This window comes from Saimiri boliviensis, chromosome 8, assembly GCF_048565385.1.
Source record: "Saimiri boliviensis isolate mSaiBol1 chromosome 8, mSaiBol1.pri, whole genome shotgun sequence".
NCBI classification, from domain to species: Eukaryota; Metazoa; Chordata; class Mammalia; order Primates; family Cebidae; genus Saimiri; species Saimiri boliviensis.
The window spans coordinates 77,649,378-77,673,168 of NC_133456.1; the positions used below are offsets into that span (position 1 = coordinate 77,649,378).

The 23,791-nt window shown below is 39.8% G+C and overlaps 1 long non-coding RNA gene across 1 annotated transcript in view; it reads right to left on the bottom strand.

Annotated features, from left to right (window-relative positions):
* LOC141585268 (uncharacterized) overlaps window positions 1–14,256 on the bottom strand; it is a 118,583-nt gene extending 104,327 nt beyond the window's left edge. Inside the window, exon 1 of the long non-coding RNA XR_012518665.1 lies at window positions 14,149–14,256. This is a non-coding gene — a long non-coding RNA (uncharacterized LOC141585268). The remainder of the gene's footprint in view (window positions 1–14,148) is intronic.
* Between the last annotated feature and the right edge of the window lie 9,535 nt (window positions 14,257–23,791).

Consider the following 23,791-nt stretch of genomic DNA (forward strand, 5'->3'; position numbering starts at 1 on the left):
GGACAAGAAAGAGGGAGAAGATGGCATGGCTCATTTCTCCTATTTTTCCATTGACTGGGTTTGAGTGCTATATTTAGTGGGGGCTGTGGGCGGGGGCTGGGTGTGGAAGCTGGCAGACCAGTTTAAAAAATATTTTGTGAGATTCTTGGCACAAGCATAACCACTGGGGCCCAGGTGACCAAGGGTGACACTGAGCTGGGGAGGAGGGGCTTCTCCTTGATGCTGCATGGAAGCCAGCACGGCCGTGGGGCCAGAGGCCTGGAAACATTGACGACTCTGGCCTAGGCATTGGTCTGCTAATGGGTGGAGCAGCTGTGGTGAGGCTTCTCCTGGGTGATTTGCGGGCAATAGAGAAGACAGAGCAGAACCCAGAGATGGAAATGGAGGGTCAGGGAAGATGCCCCATGTGTATTCTGTCTGATCGACTAGTCCGTGGGCCTGTCATGCGGTCTGCCCAAGGGACCCCAGGAACAACTGGAACAAGGGTTAGGTGACTTTAATTTTAATACCAGCTTTGTCATGGACTTACTTTGTTGCCTGGGCCAGTCATCCTTTCCTCTCTAGATCTGTTTTCCCATCTGGGATATAAGGATTTCGGATTTGGTCTCAAAGATTCCTCCTAGGTCTAACAGAACTAACCTCTGAAGTTTATTAATCTGTTCTCAGTTAATCAAACAAAATATTTTCCTAGTGACTGTATCAAGTTTCTACTGCCAAATTCTAGAGATGGAATTATAAGTATATTATATGTTGCCTGTGATGCTTGTCAGGTCCAGGTTCAAAACCTATTTTTGTCATTCACAGGCTGTTAATTTTCTTTACCTCTGTGATCTTCGGTTTCTTCATGGGAACACTGAGGATAGCAACACCTCCTGTTAGGGTTATTAAAAACAAAATGTACAGGATGGGCATGGTGGCTCATGCCTGTAATCGCAGCATGAGCCAAGGTGGGCAGATCATCTGGGGTCAGGAGTTCAAGACCAGCCTGACCAACATGGTGAAACCCCATCTCTACTAAAAATGCAAAAAAAAATTAGCCCAGGGTGGTGGTGGGTGCCTGTAGTCCCAGCTACTTGGGAGGCTGAGGCAGGAGAATTGCTTGAACCTGGGAGGTAGAGGTTGCAGTGAACCCAAATCATGTCATTGCACTGCAGCCTGGGAGACAGAGCAAGACTCCATCTCAGTCAATAAATAAAAATTTAAAAGTTAAAAAAACCAAAATGCACAATGCATTGAAGACATAGTAGGTGCTCAGTGAATGTTGCCAACTATCATTTTATTATAAATTAGATATTCTAAATATGGACACTATTTACCTATAAATAAAAATGTGACTTTATAAAGCAGGCCAATAGAAATACTAACACATATGAGCTTGTCAAGAGGTCTTACTGAATTAAGAAGATTTCTTCTCAACATATATTCTATCATAAAAAGAAGGAGACCTCCTTCGAGATGCCCTGTTCTTTAGCGGTTTCATTACTCAAGGCTTGACTCAGAATTCCATTCAGCTTGTCATTCTGTATGTTTCCTTTCCTCTGACAAGAAACCAAAAAAGTCCAAGGATCTTTTCTACCTGTGAAACTTAAACATTTCAGACTAAGTAAAGTAACTTTGCTTAATTAGGCTAAATATAGCTTCTTTTATTCTGAATCAACCTCTAGAGGCGGCTATTCATTCACTCAGCTTTCTGTCTCTCACTATGCATTTCTCTCAGAACCTCCATCTCTCCTCCACCTGCCACTCTGACCACTGTGACGTGGCCTAAACTGATGCTGGTCTTGTAAACCTATTCCTTCTCTGTGTTATCTAAATACAGGACATTATCTGAGATTATGCAGAAGATGGCACTTCCAAAGTCTACACAGTTGCTACAAACAGTTACGACACTTGACCTTACCTAAATGTTTTAGGAGAGACTTTGCACACCCAGAGGAAGTCAATCATTGTCATTTCTCTTGCCCCAGAAATAGTAGACGCTTGATAAAATATGTTAAATTACAGTAACAGACAATATGTGCACATACTTTACCAAGAACAGTTGCAAACACTTTCTTATATAATCCTTACAGCAGTCCTCTAAGAAAACTATGATTGTGCTGTTTAACAAATGAGGACACACAGATTGGGTGATTTTATCCAAGTTCACATAAATCATAAAGTAGTACAGACTTGACGCTATAAATGAAACAAAAGAATAAAGCAAGTACCAGGCTCTGTTATCAAGTAGGGCATACATTACAGTCCTATAGGTGGGGTGAGGTAAAGGATACTCAATGCCTGAAGGTGTGTAAGAGTCCGTCAGTGAAGTATTCTGCTATAAGCTATCCCCACAATTCGTAGACATGCAATTCATATCTCATAGTATTTGAAAACAAAAGGGAAAGATGGCTGGTGGTGAGTACAAGTTTTCATTAATGTTTGGATTCTGTGTGTGTGTGTGTGTGTGTGTGTGTGTGTGTGTGTGTGTGTGTTTGTCTACTACGGAGTTCCAGTAGGTGAATGTTGCAGCTAGTCTAATATTTTCTTCCCTAATAGGATATGGTTGTTGTTGGTCTGGTTCATTTTCTCCTGGGAAAGTCCTAATATATGGTCCTCTTTCAACAAGGGCTAATAACTAACTCATCAGCCTAATCAAGAAGCATTTGAAAGGTTGACATACAGCAGATCAATAAAAGCAAGCATACTGAGATTACAACCTTCCTTCCAGTTTAAGGATGACATCAGCAGCTTTATAGTGGAAACACTTTCACTTCTCAGGAATTAGTGACCTGATCCATAATGAAAAGTTCAAAGGTACAAATATTGTTACCGTTAGGAAATTAATTGAAGATTAAAATCCATCTATACTTGATGATACGGATGTATTTTATTCATTTTGCTTTCAATAAAATAGGAGTCATAAAATTATGAAATTAAGCATTCAATCACCGTATTAGGGTTCTCTAGAGTAACCCCCTGCTTACTATATGCATATATGAAAGGGAGTTATTAAGGAGTATTGACTCACACGATCAAAAGGTGAAGTCCCACAACAGGTTGTCTGCAAGCTGTGGAGCAAGGAAGCCTGTCTGAGTCCCAAATCCTCAAAAGTAGGGAAGTGGACAGTGTAGTCTTAAGTCTGTGGCCGAAGGCCTGAGAGTCCCTGGCAAACCACTGGTACACTCTTGTAAGTCCAAGAGTCCAAAAGTTAAAGAAAAAAGAGTCTTCATGCAGCAAGCACACACCATGAAGAAAGATGGAAGCCAGAAGCCTCAGAGAGTCTATTCCTTCCGTTTTCCTCTGCCTGCTTTTATCCTAGCCATTCTGGTGCCTAATTAGATTGTGCCCATTCAGATCGAGGGTGGGGCTGCCTCTCCTAGTCCACTGACTTGAATGTTAGCCTCCTTTGGTAACACCCTCACAGACACACCGAACAACAATACTTTGCATCTTTGAATCCAATCAAGTTCACACTCAATATTAACCATCACAATCACTTAATAAGTGATTTGTCTCTTGCCTTTCGTTGAAGTAAAGGGGCTTTTAGATGTTAGCATTTTCACTTTCATCTTGGCATTCAAGGTCCACTATGATCTGATTCCAAATTATATTTGTTATCTTATCATTTTACGTAACTTTCAAATGGAGAAAAGAGTCTTTCACAGCTATGCCTTGGGCTTTCCTTCTCTATCTTAAATAAACAGAAACAAACTATAGTTTCATCCGCTTGAAACACCTTTCTTCATCTTGACTTACACAAATCCTGTTTCTCTGAGATCAGCTCTAATCACTTAAAGTGAATTTTTTAAATCTCTCCAGCTGAAAGCAGTCTTCCCTCCTCTTCTGAACATGACTCTCATGCCTATTACTTACAGAAATCTCTTTCTTTCTTCTGATAGTATTTGTATCTTTTCTGCTCATTAAATAGTAGACTCTGGAGAGGGGCTATATCTGATTTGCACTCACTTCAGCGATTGCTGTAGTAAAACCAAATTCTGCTGCAGGAAAACTAGGGCTGACTACATCTTCCTTTGGTTTATAGAAACCCCTGCTTACTAAAAATTTTGTGTTCTGTTCCTTGTATTTTACCTAGTAGAGAGTAGATTTTAAAGCATGTAACCACTTGTAAATATTACATTATATAATATTTACCATTGCTTCTAGCACATAGTACAAACTAAATATTTGCGGAATGAATTAATGAATGAAACAGCAATGATGTTAAATCATACATCTTCTGTCTTAATACTCAGGAAGGATTACTATCTACTTGTATAAAATTTGTGTCCTAACTTCTTTATTTTCCACCTCGCTCTGCGTTTCAGACACTGGAAGGTCAAAATTTAAGCTGCCCAAAGAGATCAGAATTAAGCTATGCATTTTATGGTTTTTTAGTATATCATGTCTGAAGTTCTCCTGCTATAGAAAATTTACTTCTCTAATGGTTAAGAAAATAAGTAAAAAAAAAAAAAATCAAGACAGGTAATATATACTGAAAAAAATGGTGGACTTCTTTAGACATTCATAGGAACATTTTAGTGCTTACAATAAATTAGAGCCATGGTTTAAGGACCTCAGTACTTATTTTGGCACTAACAGAGAAAGATGATAATCATTCTTGTCCTTGACCTCAAATGTCAGGGTTACTTCCAAATATACTAAGTTTATTTCAATTACTTACCAATGTACTTAAACTATTAATAAATCATCTACTTCTATGTATTTTCACCTCATTTTCTATATCCAATTTATATTCAGAGAGTATTTCTGATCCATGTATGAGAGGAGGGAAAGAGGGAAATAAAAGACTGAGAATTGTCTCAAGTAGTGAAAGAAGGCTTGCACTTGAATTAGGAGGTCAAATTAATGTCAGTTGCCGTGACAACTGAGTAATTTCTCTTTTTTGGACATCAAACTTTAAAAAAAAAACCTTATTAGATTAAATTACCAATGAAGTCACTCCAAACCCTATAGCTGCTTCAAACCATAGCAATTGATGATAACATTTTTTATTTTGTCTTTCTTTTCTTTATGAAAAGTTTCCAGGATTTTACCTATATAATTAGTCTTTTCAATGAAGCAGCTATTGGGGTTATTGATTACTCCTAAAATTTATTATTTTATTAATACTTATTTTCTATGTATTACTTTTCAACAACCATTTGATTTATTTCATTGTTATTTTACATTGTATTTTAAATTGGGTTCAGAGTTTATATTCAATATTTTTCCTGTTTGATAGTAAATGCATTTAAGAACATATGGCTTCTTCTCAATATTACTTTGCTACAATAACTACATCCCACAAATTTTGACATGTAGTATTATTGCCATTTATTTCTAAATGGATTTTGACCACAATTATTATTTAAAATGTTTCAATATTTTCAGGCGGATTGTCATTTTTTTGGAGAGGATGGATAACCTTTCTTGTTAATTTCTAACTGTACAGCTTTAAGATTGGAATCTCTGATCTATATATAATTTTTGCTTCATAGTAGGCTAATAGGTCAATGTTCATAGGAAAAGTGTTTGGAAAATATATATAGTCAAATTATTCACATCTGTATTTGCTTTTGATTTACTTAAGATGACAGTTATTGAAAAGATATGTTAAAATATTTCACTATTTTTGCTTTATTACAGTTTGTATTTAGTTATTTTGCATCTGTTTTATTTAGGTATATAGAAGGTTAATGACAGCTTTATTCTCTTAATTATATCTTTTATCAATTTAAATAATTCTCTGATATTTTAAAATAATTTTCCCCTTGAGTTCTGCTTTTTATATTAAAATTAATATATCTGCTATTTTCACATTTACCCTATGTATCAATTTAATCTTTTTATTTTTATCTTTTCTGGATCTTTCTGTTTAGGTATATCTTTTATACATAACTTATTGCTAAGCTTTATTCTTTTCTTTAACAAATCTTTGTCTCTGACTTATAATAGGGAAATTTATTCCAAAGTCTTCTGCTTTAAGGACATTTTGCAATTGTTTCATCCATTTTATTTTATGTTTTTAACTTATGACAAGAAGCAGTGTAGAAAAACGTTACTTGCTCTGGCTGGGAAACCCAGTTCTACCATAGTAGATGTGTGACCTTGCTTAAATTACATACACTTTCTGTGCCTCAGTTTCTTCATAAATTAAATAAGAATGATGATAATCATGCTCAATTCATTGACTTTTTGTAGGGATTGAGGAAATTTATATGCAAAATGTTTAAAACTTTGCCGGAGAAAAAGTGTGTATGAAATAAATGTTAGTTACAATTGTCATTGTGTGTGGAAACACCTGTATTTGTTAAGATTCTCCCCAGCTCCTTTCTTCTTCCAGTGGTTTGTAAATGGTGCATTTAAGTCATGTTGCTCTAGTAGTTCCTTTGTATATGTGACAGATGGATTTTTGAAATCAACTTTATTGAAGTATCATTTACATGTAATATCATGTAGCCATTTTAAGTATATATGTTGATGAATCATGACAAATATATACAACCACTTAATGACCACCACAGTTGAGATATAGGACATTTAGTAATAGCCTGTGTCATTTCCTATACAACACCCTCCCCAGCCTCCACCTCTTTCCGACACCCTGTTAGTCATTGATATGCTTTCTGCTACTATGGATTAGATTTATCTTTTCTGGAGCTTCATATAAATAGAATCACGTAGCTGGCAGATAGTCATTTTGCCATTATTATCCGGAGTTATTTAATAGCTCTGTCCTCCCCTAAATGAGGTAAGAACTTCAGTAGTTTTTTTTTTTCCCCTTCTCTCCGTTACCTTCCATTTTGAGATGACCTAAGATCCTAGTTATAAATATTTGGAGATTACGAACTGAATTATTTATTAATCTGTTTTCTGATTCATGTACTCATCACTGCCTCTTGTATCTTCTGTGTTATTTATTTATTTTTGCTTCCCACAATTTTTTTCAGATATTTTCGAGTATATAGATATATAGTTTTTCCTAGAGGGCATGAAGAGTGGTAACTTTTCTGAATCTTTGTAACACTCAATATATTCTTATTCTGCTCTCCTATTTGAATGGCAGTTTAGATGCTAAATGTAGGATTCTAAGAAACATTTTCCTCCTTTACTTTCTCCTGATATGGAGTTTTGCCAAGAGGAGCTCAGATTTAGCAGTAAAGAAGATTAATACAACTGGGTGTTTTGACTCATTGTTTTTCATTTCAGCAATATCTATTTCTGTTTTGCAGTTTATCAGTGATTCTTTTCCCAATAATCAAAATTCAAATGTCAAGGCTGCTAGTTCAGTGTTTCTCTAATAGCAGTGTGCATACAAATCACCTGTGGGTCTTGTTAAACTGCAGATTGTTTTAATCATTCCAGGATGAGGCCCGAGATTCTGTGCTTTCAACAAGCTCCCAGGTGATGGTGATGGTCTGTGGACCACCCTTTAAGCATCAAGGCCCTGCCTACTCTGTCTTCATGGATTTAATATCCTTTTAAACCACTCTGAAGATACACATTATTTATCCTAAATTTCTTTCTTTCTTTCTTTTTCTGTATCTTCTACTAACTCTGTCTCCTTGAGATTGCGGTTTTGTATTTCCTAGGTCTATGGTTTCTCGATTCTGATATTGATTTTCCTCATTTTCCCCCCTCCCTTTAAAAACGCTTGGTCGTCAGTTACCTGTTGCTCATCTAGTCCTGTGACTGTGGGTGAAGGACGGCATGCTGCTCAGAGCGCACTGGGAGCAGTGTGAGGATTCTACATCTGCCTAACTTCAGAACTGGCTCTGCTTTTGTCTATGGGCAATACCACTGCCACCAACTGCTTATCACAAGTAAGGAAGAGTGCTGACCAGCACAGCTGATAATAATGATGATCAAAATAACAACCAAATTAACATTTTTGAGTGCCTATTGCATGCAAGTCCTGTTCTAAGTGCTATACACGTATTAACTTGTTTAACAAATGCATCTTGTCAAAGACATGTTTAAAAATCTAAACCATATCAACGGCTCCTCTCTGTGCTTTTAGTATCGTCTAATTTGCTAAAGTTGATGAGCACAATTTATTCTAATTATTTTTCCTTTTCCTTCTTCACTTCTGTTATTAAATGGAAAATGCTAAAATATAGATATTTGTCTAGATGAAATAGCCCAAATATTCCAGCACAATTATATGATAGCCCCAACCCAAACCCTGTATAGTGGACAGAGAATGAAGACAAAGAGCAAGAGAGAAGAAGAAAAGAGAGAAGAAATAAAAGTAAACTTAAGGAGGCAGGGTGAATAAAGGGACAATATAAAAGAAGACGGAGAAAATTAATGGAGATAAAACTTGCATGATAGAGGAGAAGTGGCATGTCAGTGGCATGTCTCTGCTTTGCCCTTGCATCCAGAACTCAGCTGCATTTTGCTGAGGTTTCTGTTTAGACCTTCCGTAAACGCTTTCACATCTCTGCACATGGAAAGATTAATTGAGTAGCCTTCAACATTCAGACACAGCCCTGACTGTGGTGACCTTACAAAGCTGACCCAGGAGAACAGGAGGAATATTCATTTTGGCTTCTGAAGAGGCAGATTTTCATAAATTTACTGGAGAGACATCTTGTTCTGTGTTGTATGGATTGTTTCTGTGAGCTGAATAAAATGGTCCCTTATTTTGTGGGCTCACAGGGATTTTATTAGCAATATTTATTTAGAAGCCAAAGAAGAAGCCATTTGAATCTTGGAACCTGGTTTGAATTTGCAGCTAAATGTGATCTTTCATCTGAGTGCTGTTTGTTTTTGCTCAGAGGATGTGGATGGACAATGGAAAGACAGGTGAAGCCATTGGTATTTTGGGTTTATGCCACTAATTTTCAATATTTCAGGTTCTGGGAAATTTGAAGCTCACACTCTTAAAAATGTTTTCCACCGGTTTTAAAGGCATTTGTTTTGCAAAGGAAACACGATCCTGACGGTTTGTACTTATAAAATCTCTTTCTTTAGAGTTGACCGCGCCTCTACAGGCCTTTCTACTTGTCTTTAATTAGGATTAGGCAGTGCTTTTCTTGATAAAGAAAACAGCCTTATGGAAAAGGGATGGTCAAAGCAGCCCTCGGGACATCAGCCTGGTTTGAATCTATCTATATTTTTAATGAATTGTTCATTTTTCAGTTTATAACTTGAATCTCACTGAAAATACAGCCTTTGAACACATGGAGTTCTTACTGTGGGGCCTTGCTTTAAGCTAGAACCCTGGGGAACAAAGATATTTCCATGACATTCTTGGGTTCAGGCACAATCAGATGAGCCCTATACAGAGACGTTTTTGGAAACAGAGTACATATAATGTGTTTTACTACAACACATTATATGTACTGTAACAGGGCAGCGTATGAAGTGAGAGGAAAGGGGGCCTCACTCAGCCTGAGTCAGTGGAGTACTGAGCAGACTTTGTGAGGGACGCCAACATTGCTTCTGGATCTCACAAAATGATCTCCAGTGCAATTTTTCTTTCTCCTCGAACACTCGTCACTGTGTTCTCCCTCTCTTCCTCATTCCGCCAGCCCCCTGCATGCCTACTTTCAAAGCTTTGTTTCTGAACGAAAAGTATCTATTCAAAATGCTGAGAATACCTGTTAAATGGCTCTATCAGAGGTCCCTGGTTGTCAGAACTGCTTCACGTCCTTGAGCTTGGAGTTCAGCTTGCTATTTATCCTGCTGAAATCCCTCCGCCTCCTCCCAGACTCCGGCTTGCATCTTAAAGTTGCATCATTTGTTCTGACTAACGCAGTTCTTTGAATTATAGCACTCAGCTTCACCCAGGTGTAATTGATTTTCTCTTGCTTGCCACGTGTACTGGCAGCCAATCTCAGAACGAGGAAGTCTCTTAAATTGGGGCGATTTGAGACATGATAGGTAGTGCTGAATATCTGTGTGTGTCAGTGTTGATGGCAGAGGTGAGAGAACTACATAACACCCCTTCTTTAGGGTGACAATTCCCTTGCTGTCATCCATCACTGAAGCCTTTCTCCTTGCTCTGGTCGAGGCAGGGAGCAGGCTCATCCATCCTGGAGGAGCAGGATGCACCACCTTCGGAAATGATTGGCTTCAGTTTTGCAGAGGCGCTCTCAGTTCCGGGGCCTCTTGTGTCTTGTGTATTGTGACAATACACGACTTGTGTCACGTGTATTGATTGTAGACTTCCTCACAGAGAGTCTGGCTCTCTTACCAATGCAATTCTTCTGGCCCCTGCTTGCTGAGAGAGGGAGATGTCAGAGAGGTGGTGTGAAGGTGAAACAAAAACTTGATGTTCAGTGGCTGTTTTATTTGTTCTGAGTGTCTGCAAGGCTCTGCAATGGAACAGGACATCTTTTAACCTTCTGATTGCCAGTCTAGGAGAGGCTGCCTGCTAGGGGCAGATCTGGTAATGAAGACTGGCAAGATTTCTAAGGATGAACAAAGGGAGAGTGGGGAGTCATAGACCAAAGCATAGATAATTCATGGCGTATTCAAAATTGTGTCTCAGTGGCATGTCTCTTCTTTGCCCTTGCATCCCGAGTAGCTTATCTGATATTTATGGGATGTCTTTGCTGTGACATGCATGATGCTAGGTGTGCAGGACCCATAGGAAAACAAGTCGGAGTCCCTGCCCTTCAGGAGCCTCAGGGCTGATGTATTAGTGTTGTTTTGTTAGTCTCCATTCTTTAAAAATCTCTTGAATTACTCCTGTCTTCTCCATCCTCTCTGGAAAGCTTCAGCAGCTTCAGGCAAAGCTCCTCTCTGTGCTCTGTAGTTAGGGTAGCACTGAACTCTCTAAGTCATGGTCAGATGAGTTTCTCTCCCCTGAATGGTTCATCAGCCTCCGAGGGCAAAGCATCTTTTAATCTCAGAATCTCCACTGCTCTTATCAGAGAGTGGGCATTCAGACATACATTGAGAGATGAATCTCACAGCTTGTCTGTCTTTCCTTATTCATTCTTTAGTACCCTTCTCAGGTTGGGATAGAAGAATCTCAGCCAGGGCCTAACTTTATAAAAAAAAAAATGTCTGGTAAATAAGACTTTGGAGCCAGGAGAGGGGAGTTTGGTCAGGGCCCAGCTCTGTCTCTGACTTGCACTTGGTATGAATCATCTCACTTCTCTTGACCCATATCAGCCGTATCCATAACATTTTCTCATGTATACTGTGGAGAGTAGAAACAATAAGACACTGCTAACCCCATTCATAGTCTATCGTTGTTTTCATGTACACATTCATCTGGCAAACAGTTTTTAAACATCAATGGTACAGGAGGCTTCTCCCAGCAGGCTCTGCATACCACACCTCAGTTGCATCCAATGGAATGCTTGCTCTCCACTCGTATACCTGCCTCCTCCTGTTCTGGGGCTCCTTCCCTGCTTGAAGGCAGCAGCACCACTGCCTCTTCTTTCATTCTGTGTCCTGAATCCCCAGTTTCTATTCTGGCTTCTGGAGAGTTACCTTCTCTGTGAAGAATTCTCTCAGCCCTCTTCTCTCCACTTGAGCGGAGCACTTCATCTCTCCTCCACTGAGGCATGCCTGTGCTCATAGAGCCATTACAGAGCTGCATGTTTACCTTCCGGTTACGTTGTGAGCTCTCTGACAGCTGGATTCCTCATAGTGCCCGATACCAATGGATGGATCTTTTCCTGCTTCTTACCTGTTCTGCTACAGTAGTGGCGCTCAAGCATTTTGGCCCCAAGACTCCTTTGTGTGCTTTAAAATGATGAAGGACCCCAAAGAGCGTTTGCTGACGTTAGTTAAATTATTCATATTTACTGTATTTGAAATTAAAAGTGTAAAATGTAAAAAATTCATTCATTCACATATTTTCCAAAGGAAAAAGTGGTGTTGTTTTACATTCTTGCAAATCTCTTTAAAGTTTGGCTTAATTGAAGACAGAGATTTTCTTATTTCCTTTTATATTCAGTCTGCAATAATATGTTGTTTAGTTGAAGCAGATGAAGAAAATTCTGCCTTATACAGATATATCATGGAAAAAGAGTGAAATATTTTAACAGTGTCTTCAGATAATTACAGACAGTTCTCTCTCTCTCTCTCTCTCTCTCTCTCTCTCTCTCTCTCTCCATTTGCTATTACATTAAAACTTAAGAATTGGGAGTTTCTTTAATATTAACTACATTTTGGGATCTGTAACTATATGAATAAACATTTTGTATTCACTTACATTAAAATTTACTAGTGCATCTTGCATTTTAAATGTGTATTTTCTCCATGCATGGCTTTGTAACATGCATTTGGTCGTCTGGCAAATATTGGTTCACTGACTTCTGCCGGTCGAAATGTTGGCACATTTCATTCCAAAACTCAAATTATCACATATTTCAACATCAAGACTAATCAAATCAGAAAAGTTTTAAGTATTGGGGAGCTGTTAAGTTCACGGTGGTGAATACACCTTTTCCAACTTTCTAGTTTTTTTTTACTGAAAGCTTAAATTTTATGATTGGCAAAAGGTATTATTGGTTGTGCTCTTGAAGTGGCAGCTTCACTTTGTTCATTACTGAAAAAATGTCTGTGAAATACTGAGGTTTAAATACCTATAGTTTGTCTGTCCATCATTCTTCCAAGGAAGTATGTGTTCCAGGAAAAAAGCCGTTGACTTAGTTTATATCTCAATTGTGCAACTACTTTTTCTCGAGACAACTATTTACTTCAGCAAACAGAAGAAGCACTTCATGCATATTTCTCATTTTGTCATGGAATAGAAAAAGGATGTGTACTCATGGTTATAAATTTAATAAAATAAATAATAATTTAAGCTGCATCTTTAAGGCAAGTTAAAGAGAAACTTACTTTTTCTTTTGACTGTGATTCATGGCTGTGAAAAATATGGTCTGAGGTGGGGTCACTGCCTTAAACATGCTAAGCCTCAGCAATTTTACCTTCTGTTGTTATTTTGCACATCAGTGCAAATGGCAACACAGGAAAAGTGGCAAACAATAGCTTAGTATTATTTTGAAAATAATCGGACCTTGTTTCTTCTCTGAAAGGATCTCAGAAATCCCTAGGGATTGCTGGATCACAATTTGAGAACTACTGACCGAAATAATTGGTTTCTGTGCTTCACCCGCTTTATGTAGTCATCTTTCTTTACTAAGAGTAAAAAGGGTCTACCTGTACTAGATCTATACTGAAGATTTAAGAGGAGAGGCAGGATTTTTTAGTTTGACTTCAGTTCTTTCTGCAATCTCATTCTGCCTTCCGTTTAGACATTATCTCCTTTGAGTCAGCAGGGGCCGGTGACCTAGTCAGAGGGACGCAGAGCTAAGATTGACCAATTGATCAAGTGCTGGAAGCACGAGGTATAACGAAAGAAGAAAAGAGAGCTGGGGCAGGAAAGTGCTAGAGGAAACAAGGGTTGAAGATAAAAAATATGAGGATTAAAGAAAGAGGACCAAGGAGGAGTGAACAGGAAGGGAAAACACTGAAGGAAAACAGGGACGCTGAGAGTAAAGAAAGTAAGATGAAAGGAAGGGGGTCCTGTGGTAGGAGAGCGTGATGTCATCTGCTAGGAAGGCTGTGAATCAGGAGGTCTGGGTTCAGCAGGGCCACATGCAGCTTCCATCCTTGTGAGAGTCAACATCCCCCCCTGCGCCTCACATTTTTCCTTCGGCAAAATGAGATGGCTGAGGGGGGAACAGAGGGTACTGGGGGCAGACAAGAACGTCAGGGGATGGGCTTCCGGGAAAGTCCCTGAACTCCCCGAATTGTGAGTAATATCCTGGGTGTTCACAGGTATTTTTTTCGCAGGACAGGGAGTGGGTCATTCTCATAAATTACTCAAAGGTCTCTTTACCAAACTGGATGAAGCCCCGCCGCTTTGGATGGTTTATGATCTTTTGCGGCCCTAAAACTTTACCACTCTTGCACGGAAGTAGACCCTGCAAACTGACTCTAAAATGATTTCCCAGCCTTGCGGTTTCACCATCATTGCCTTTGACCCTGAGCAAAACTCAACATGAAGTCTCTGGCCTTATAACAATTTGTTTTTTCCTGTGTAGAAAAGAAAAACCATGCGACGACGATCCCTGAGTGTCCTGAACCCTCGTCACACGGCACTGCCTGGCAGGTAGAACAGGTGGAAAATCAGAATCCCTGGGGGTCATCCAGCCCAGCTGCCCCTAGTGTGCACGCAAACAGAGGCGGCCTTACCCTGCAGGCTGCAGCTACAGCTCCTCTGGTCCCAGCTTGTTGACTTGGTCCCAAGGAGCAAAGCTGTCCAAGTCCCATGAATGGCCGGCAGTGGAAAACCAGCGTTGCTGTCTGTTGGCAGGCAGCGCGGCCGACACCACACTTGGTCAGCTCCCCACAAGCGGCGCTCCCCCTCCCCCGCCATGGCTAGCTTTGGCAGGCGTTGCCAGGCCTGACTGAGAACGCAGGAAGTTTTGGGTCACGGTGACCTCTACTTGTTGATGCCAGATGAAATATGCCCTGGAGGTTCTCCAGTGTCACATGGTGTGTGGAGCAAGAAAAGGCAGGGTTGCTCTTGCGCTGACAAAGTGGATTTTGGTTCCCAAATGGCACCCCTTGGGGAATAGGAGGGGTTGCGGGTGGGAAGCGGGGCGGGCAGGCCAAGCAGTGGTGTGAGAGCGGGCAAGGGAGAATTCGTCTTGCATTTTTCATCTCCTTCAGCCTTCCAGGAAGCCACTTCCTCCTGGAGGTGGAGGCATACCCCCAGATCTGTGGCGTGGGAATTTGGGGAAAACTTTCTGCGGTGTTTGAGTTGTTTATGTGGTGGTAGGGGTGGATTTCTAGCTCTATACACGCTGGGCCTCAGAGCTGGATAAAAGCTATGTAATACGTGGGGCCTGACCTAGAGCCCCCATAGCTCAATTGCTTCAAATGGAAAGCAAGTCAACAATGGATGCTCGGGGTTGGGGCTGCCACCTCCACACCCAGATGGCTTTTCAGTTACTACCGGGGAAAATGATAATGTCCCTTTCCAGCCTGCTGAAATCTCTCTTCATCTTGTTTATACATGTTGGGTTACCTAGTCCTGTTTTTCTGAATTCCAAGTACCTAGAGGAGGCTCAGTGGTTCCCAAAGGAGACGTCTATCAGAGGTCCAGTGATGGACACCTACCTGTCTTTTGTCCCATGTAGGTCCAACGTGTCTCAATACAATCTCTATGCCTTGTCCTGGGCGGGAGGATGAGGCTTGGCTACATTCACTTTCAAGAATCAGGAAGAGAGGCCTGAGAGAGAAACAGCTGAAAAGAAGGAGCCAAATAAAAAAAAACAAGATCCAGCTGGAGGAGTTCAAGCTCGATAAGCAGGCTTGAAAAAGAGGTCAGGCCCCAGGAGCTGGGCTGCAGCAGCGAGGAGTGATTTTTCCAAGGGAAGCTGACTGCCTGAGAGGTAGGTGGGCTCTCACCTGCTGCCCCACACCCAGCTTCAGTTGCCACAAGGAGGCCTTTCCAGTTGTCCCTCATTCTCCCTCGAAGGCCCAGTTGCCTCAGCTGCATTGAAATGGAGATAGAAAGGGTATGTCTGAGATCTGGAGGGAAGGTATCCTTGGGGAAAATGAAACGTCATTCAAGGGTCATCTCCAATCTCACCTCCTCCAAGAATCCTTGCGAAATCTCTCGTGGATCTTGGCTCTCTCTCCACCTTCCTCCATTAACACTTCATGTCTTAGTTCTAGTATACGTCTGTAACTGTCACATAATGAATTATTTGGTAACAGTAGTGACGTAATATTTGTACAGTGTGTCTTCCCTCCCAAAATGTATTACTTTTGCAAATAGTAACTCATTTGCTCTCAGTAATGACCCTGAAAAGTAGCGAGTAGTGATTGATAGTCGGCTTTATTTAGAGGTATGGCGGTACAGAAAGCACAGACCTTGGCTTTGTTAGATTAAGGCTTGAAATATAAACCTTGTGATGAGAGCTTGGATAGTCTCCTTGACCAGTTTAGACAGCAGTTGGCCCCACCAAGAGAAATCTGTGCCCTCTCCTCTGCCAGTGGGACCACTGTGGCTTCCACCACAAGCTGAGTTTCTGGTAAAAGAAAGTCCTGCCTTGCATATCCAGAAAAATATTAGCTTGGAGGCATCATATTTTCACAACATACTATTTGGAACTCTGAGCAAATGCCACGGTTTTCTAGCATCAAAACAACTTTATTCCAAAGTTTCTTTAGGAAATTTGAAGGCCATGCACTCTGCCAGGCCTCACATTCCAGCTCTCCTTGGCAGCTATGCCCTTCGGTCATTACAGCTCCTCTGTCTCATACCTGCATCTGTGTCCTGCTTTGATTTCTCTTCTCTTTCCCTCCCGCATCCTCCCCCTTCCAACTCTTTGCATAATACCCCTGAAGTTCGCCTGTTATGCCAGCGAACCCTCATCCTTTCAGTCTCTTAATATATTTCCTTCCCTCTCTTGTGCCCTAATTGAAACCTGGTCTCCCTAGGGATACCGTTTGTTAGAAGTCCTCTTAATGGACTTCTAACACATAGGAAGTCTTACCCTAAATTTGGAGCGATGTAACTTTTTCTTATGTCACACATTACTGTTCCAAAACGTTATTCTTCCTGCAGTTTAACATTTCTCTTAAAAAAAAAAATAAGGTATTTGGTTAAACCATCCAAGTTCTCCACATTTCACACTCACTCCGCATTGTCCACCATGGACTCTGTCAACCATGGACCTCTTAATTTCTCACCACATTCGTTGAATATTTAAACACACAATTTGCAATTCTCCATCTTTCTTTAAGCCCTACCATTGTTCTGGATGGTCAATATTCAGGACCATTCAATTCCTTGACTTTCACAAACTCCAGGATCTCATTTGCTAACGACAAGCCTTGCTCACTGCATGTCTCATCCCCTTCATCTGTTCTCTGATACCTTTTAGAGTCCTTGAGCTGTCTGCCCAACCTTCTTCAGTCTAACTTTTTTTGTTGTTTTCTTTTTAAATTAATAATGAAAATAATAGCAAATATTTACTGAGTACTCAGTATTCACTGTGCTGCATGATCAGATTTTTACATGAATCTTCTTAATTGCTGTATACAACCCTACGAGTTCGGTGTTATTTTTGTCTGTTTTTGCAGATGAGACAACTAAGAAATAGAGGTATTTAAAATTTTTGTTTAAATTGTACAGCTACTAATAAGCATCGGAGTTGGGCTTTGGGCTCAAATATTCTAGCTCTAGAGGGGATATTACCACCCTGTTCCTCATCTCTCTATCCCTTAAAAGTCTTTGTTTTGGGATTTCAACTGCAGTCATCCTTCTCATCCCACACACTCTTTCCAAATGTCCTGGTCATGTGCTCCTATACTCAGCTAATACCCAATTCTGTAATTTTAGTGTTATTGCAGAAAACAGTCCCCCTAGCCTCTCTTTGGCCTAAGTTTCATCTGTGTAATAAGAGTAATGACAGCATCTATCTTCTAGAGCTGTCTGTAGTAAGCAAATGTATAGAAAAAGCTGACTTACCTCCAGACCCACCTTCTTCTTCTTTTCTGTTTTTCTGAGACAGAGTCTTGCTCTGTTGCCAGGCTGGAGTATTGGCTCACCACAACCTCTGCCTCCTGGGTTCAAGCCATTCTCCTGCTTCAGCCTCTCAAGTAGCTGGGACTACAGGCACATGCCAGCACACCCAGCTAAGTTTTGTATTTTTAGTAGAGACTGGGTTTCACCTTGCTGGCCCAGATGGTCTTGATCTTTTGACCTCATGATGCGCCTGTCTTGGCCTTTCAAATTGCTGGAATTACAGGTGTAAGCCACCGCCCCTGGCTCAGAGCCAGCTTCTTATTCTCCATGTACATTTCTACTTGAATGGCCCGAAGGCATCTCACACACATGTACCAAGCTGCATTTGTCGTGCCTCACGTGTTTAAAATTGCTGGCTTTTCCTCTTATCCATCCAGTTTTCCTATGAATAGTTTTTTTTTCTTTTTTCTTGGCCCTACATGTAACCTGTCTTTAAGTTCTGTTTGAAAGCTCTAGTATGTAAATTGACTCTATCGCCTAAATTCAGGCCCTCATCCCTTTACATCTGAGTAATTACCATGTTTTCCTACCTGGAATCCCTGCTCCTACTTTTTATAGCTTAGAGAGAGAATGTTTTTTAAAGGAATCAGGTGATATTTATTCTGTTTACTTTAAAGTCTTCCATGGCTCCCCAAAGGTTTTAGGATATAGTTCAAATCTCTTAATTTATTAAGTTTTTTTTTTTTTTTTAAAAAAAACTTTATCTTGCTTTTCTGCTTCATCGTATTAACATTTCTTGCCATTTTTTCTGACGCATTTTGCCCAATCATGGGGAACTCCTAGTGGGTCTTCAAATGCCAGTGGCTCCCAAAGCTCACTGCACTTGTAAATGCTGATTTTTCTCTTCATCCCTCCTTGCTCTGGCTAACTTCCTCTTTAGCTTGAAGTCTCAACTCAGGCATCATCTTTTGCAGAAATACATTTTTCCTGATGCCCGTAGTTTATTTTGGTGGTCTGTCTGTAATTCCAGAGCACCTGGTACACATTTCTGCCAATCAGTTAACATTCCACATCCTGGTTCTCATCTTTACTTTGCCTCCAAATACGCAGAGCCAGGGCAGCAAACAGCAGCCCAGGGACCAAAGTCATCCTGCCACCTGTTTCTGTAAATAAAGTTTTATTGGAACACAAGCATGCTCATTTGGTGTGCTCTATGGGTGATTTTGGATAAAAAGAGCAGAGTTTAACTGTTGTGACAGAGTCTATATATTCCCCAAAGCTAAAATATTTACTATTTGACCTTTTGCAGAAAATGTTTGCAGTCCCCTTTCATCCATTACTGTGCTCACTGTATCAAAATTCTTAGCCAGAGATGCCCAGGCCCTGAGGGAGAAAGTGAATCAAGCTCTTACAGAGGAGGAGTTTCCAGGGAAAAGGATAGTTGGATGATTCAGATGCACAACCTAGGGGATCTTGTTCTACCCTACACCACTGACAGTCATTCCATGTGTCCTTATGAAACATTTCTTACATAACATGAGATAGAGACCGTGTGTGTGTTTTAATCTTCTGGCTTATGTGTCTAACATGGTGACAGACTATTAGAAGTAAAAACAAGTAAGTCATAAAACAAGCCCGAAAGCCAAGCTCACATGGAAACAATTGCTTGAAGGATACTTGGATATAATCAGAGGTCTAAGGCAGAGATGAACAGCCAGTTCTTGAAAAGACACAGCAATGATGCAGAGTAATGGCTGTCATCAGGATCCAGCCTCTGTCTCATGTCCCTGCTGTTTCTCATCATGTCACCTTCATTTTTCCCTTTCACCATGGACTTCTTCTAGCTGGCAAAAAGCATGGCCCTCCACAGTTCCTGAGTTTTTCATTTTATAGTTTTTGGTTATTGATGAGCCTTTATCCTGACTTTCTCTTAGTCCCATATTCCAAAATACTAAGTCCATTTACCACTGATGTGGTCAAGGGAGAGGGGTTAGGTGAGAAAATAGAGATGTTAGTGATACTTATGGATAGACTAAAGATAGAGGATGACCCAAGAAGGAAAGAGGAACTGTTCCCAGAATAAAAGAGAGCTACACAGACAAAGAAATAGGTGCCACCCACAGTAGCACTTAGGAGGTGCTTAGTTGATGTCTGTTGACTCAATAAATGAATAAAGAAGTTAACCTCTTTGAGTCTCTCCTTCTGTGAGATGAGAATAGCATCTACCTCACAGGCTTGTACTGATGATAAAGCACTAACTACAGGGCTTGGCAGGTAGTAGATATTCAGTAAATGCCACCCAAATAGCCTAGCAGTCATCAGGAATGGAATTGCAAAAGGAAATTAAGGGAGAATTTATTATAACAGGTTCTCTTTTAAAATTTGATCAGCAAGATTATCCAATTATATATATATATATATATATATATATATATATATATATATATATTAGATGGAGTCTCGCTCTGTCACCCAGGCTAGAGTGCAGTGGCACAATCTTGGCTCACTGCAACCTCTGCCTCCTAGATTCAAGTGATTCTCCTGGCTCAGCCTCCCGAGTAGCTGGGATTACAGGTGTGCGCCACCACAACTGGCCAATTTTTGTATTTTTAGTAGAGATGGGGTTTCATCATCTTGGCCAGGCTGGTCTCAAAGTCCTGACCTCATGATCCACCTGCCTCAGCCTCCCAAAGTGTTAGGATTACAAGCATGAGCCACCATGCCCAACCCCAATAAATTTTAATCAAACTATGTGTCCCATCTTGTCTTCTAATCATACTTAAGTCAACATAAATATTAGCCCAGGACTCTCACTTGGCTCAGTCTGAGTTGGCACATTCCTTAAAGGAAACTGTAGTGTAACAGAACAAAGCTCCGATTTGCACCTGTAAGAGACTATATTTATTTGTTCAGAAGATGAACAGAAACCAGAGGTTAAGAAACCCTGCTAGATCAATATCTACTGCTTCATGAATTAAACTCCAGCTTCCCTCTTAACCAAACTAGCTCACGCAACGTATACCCACACGAACTATTAATTCGTGCATTTTCTTGGATGTTCCTCCTTTCTTTGGACACTCTTGCTCTTTGTCTCATATTAAAATGCCTTCCTCTGCCCCGTTACCTTCACCTGCATGACTCCTCAACCTTCAGTGTCTACTCTGCCCCCGTAACTTTACTGATCCATTCCAATCAGCTTTGAGGAATCATGATTCAAGTTTTTTCAAGACCTCATACAAAACACTTTGGCACGAGCGGGGTACTTGGATTCTTCTACCCTAATTCTCTAACCAAACTGTTTCTTCTAAACGCATACTGAAAAATGCTAAAGATTTCCAATAAAATTTGTCTTCATGGCTCAACAGTTTGTAGAAGCCATTTATAGTTTATAAAGCTGTCTATAACTCTCTGATGTTAGTGTTATTAAGGACATCCCACTTCTGATCAGAATTTCTAATTGATCAATACCTTGGAGAGATGAAACTTAACTTTTTCTGAGAATAGTATCCTAAACCTTTCTGTTAAGGAGAATTTTCTCAATGGTATGTCTCAGTGTTAGAAGAAACTTTAAAGGTTATTCATTATGTTGGTCCTAAAAAGCATCTGAATCTTCTCTGTGTGGCCCTCAGAGGGAGTGTAATCTGTACTGAAATTTATGGCTTACTATTGACTTCCAGAAGAATACCTATTTCTTCACCCTGCCATATTAAACCTCTCCCACTATTAGTTCTTGTTCATGTATTGAGGCACGTTTTGTTCCCCCTGCTAACGCGCCGCAGTGAGCCTCTCTGATACCAGCCTCAGCCTCTCTCTTAGAGAGAGTCTAAGTTCCTCTCCTACTTACGACAGTTTGAGTACGTCCGTGGTAGGTATGTGGGGTCGAGATAACATCTCCCTTATTTCCCCTTTCCTATCCCCAACAACCTTAGGAATTTCAACTGCTGGCTTGGGGTCTTTGCTTTTCCTTAGGATATATTCTGATCTACCAGTTTACTTTTTCTAATTCTTAATTTTAGCAAGCTGATTTCCCTTTGAAGCCTACAGAATAGAGGATGTCAAAGATGTCCTTCTGACATAATAATTGCCAGGTATATAGGGATTAGAAGCTTACTTTGGATATGGAGACTTTCTAAATTGGAAACATGTTTTGGAGATAGGAAATTCAGCCTAAGTAAAAACTGTGTCCGCTGGGGCATGTTGGGGTTGGGAAGGGAGAGTATCAGGAAAAGTAGCTAATGCATGCTGGGCTTAATACCTAGGTAATGGGTTGACAGAGGCAGCAAACCACCATGGCACACATTTACCTAGGTAACAAACCCGCACATCCCGCACGTGTACCTGGGAACTGAAAATTAACAAAAAAAGAAAAAAACTGAAAAACAAAGAGATCATGCAATAAGAAAACAAAACAGAACAAAAAACTAGTGTGTCAATATTCACAATTGTTTTGGTCTATTCTCAAAAGCAGTATGAGATCATCATGATGACCATATGAACAAAAAACAGCAACAGCTACCCTGGCCTTCCACTACCTTGAGGATGTCAAATGTTCTCACTTCAAGGCCTTTGACTGTGCTTTCCTCTTTCCCCATCCTAGGAATACTGCCTGCAGCCCCATCCCTCCAAATTTTGCTCTGCCAGCTTTTCATGCTTCGAATCTCTGAAAATCTTTTTTAAAAGTTTTCTGGCTGCCCCCCACTCCAGTCCTAATCTAAACTGGATCACCATTATAATTTTGTAACCCGCCTTTAAATTTTTCTTACATCAAATACAAAAATTTTAATGGTATATTTAGTGATATGATTATTTAGTGCCTGTCTTTTCCATTACACTGTAAATTTCGGGAAGTAATTCTATCTGCTTTGTTTACTGTGGAATCCCCAGTGCCTGGTGGAGAACCCGGATTGTGTTGGTTGTTCACATAATATTTCCTGAATGATTGGATGAATGAATAACTGACTATTACATTTGGAATAAATGTAATAAATGCTTATGACATACTGTTTTTCTTCTTCTTTGCTTACATTTATATATGACCTTGGGTTTTTCAAAGAATTTTCATGTTTCTGTAGTCTTAGGTAGATAAGACTAATTACTATTGTCCCAATTTCCATCTGATGAACCTACGGCCCAGAGAAATGAAAAAACTAACATAAACTCACATACCAGGCGACGTGTGAAGCTGCGGTCAGAGCTGAGACTACATGTTTACTCTTAGACTAGTGCTCTGTTAGTAATTTAGTAAACAAAATTAGAGTTTCTTAAAAGATAATTTAAGTGCATGTAACGTGATTTTTTTTAATCTTGGAAGAAATAGTATTTGTTCTTTTGGAAGGTTCTAGTTAAAATACAGTACCCTGACTTTTTAAACAGAATTTTACTTTTTAAAGCCGTTTTAGGTTCACAGCAAAATTGAGCTGAAGGTAGAGAGATTTCCCATTTGCCTCCTGTAATCTCCTGACTTTTATGGCTTGTTTTCTTTAGGTGACCTATTATGTAGGGGAATGTGAAGAAGGGATCTCATTTAATCCCATTTTTGGGGTGCCTTCGGGACCTCAGACAGCCTATATGTAATACATCTTGCTTAAAGACAGAAAATGTTTTTGCATCTGAACACGTTTATGTATTTTCTTGTGAGAGAAATTAGTAGAAATTAAAATACTAGTTTTTGTCAAAAGAGTGGCTTAAAAAAGTAAAAATTCTTTCAAAAATACCTTTGGCTTCATACATGTCTAACACAAATTGTCTTTTTTCCTATTGATTTACCTCATTGTACTAGTTGTCACCTTTACAATAACATATGGAAAAAAAGCAGTGCAGCATCATTCCCTCACAGAAATTTCACCCCTTAGCCTTTTTGTTTTTATATTGAATCATATCAATTTTTTTATATTATTTCAAATTGATAGGATCTGTTGTTCATTCACTTGCATCCAGAAAATTGTAAGATCCTATTACAGTCACAGTAGCACAAACCTGCTTTAAATGAAAAAAATGTGTATATCACTAAGTTTTTTACTAAATTGATATATAATTTTAAAAGCATTATTTACATTGTACCCTGCCTCTCTGATTTATCTCTCAGGGTATAGAGTTCTTAAATATGGTATCATTTATTTCTGTCTCTCTATGGAATCATTCAGGCTTCGCCTCACTACAGAAGAGAAATTTCTTATAATGAAGTATTTTTTCTCACTTCCTTGAAAATAAAAATTTCATAGAATTATAAGGTCATATGGTAACAAAAGATTTTATAGGCCATTTAAACCAACTATCTTTGAATCCCCTGTGGATATGCCATCCAAAGTCATCTATTTGCTACTTGGGTACTTTGTAAAATGGGGAGGCCACTGC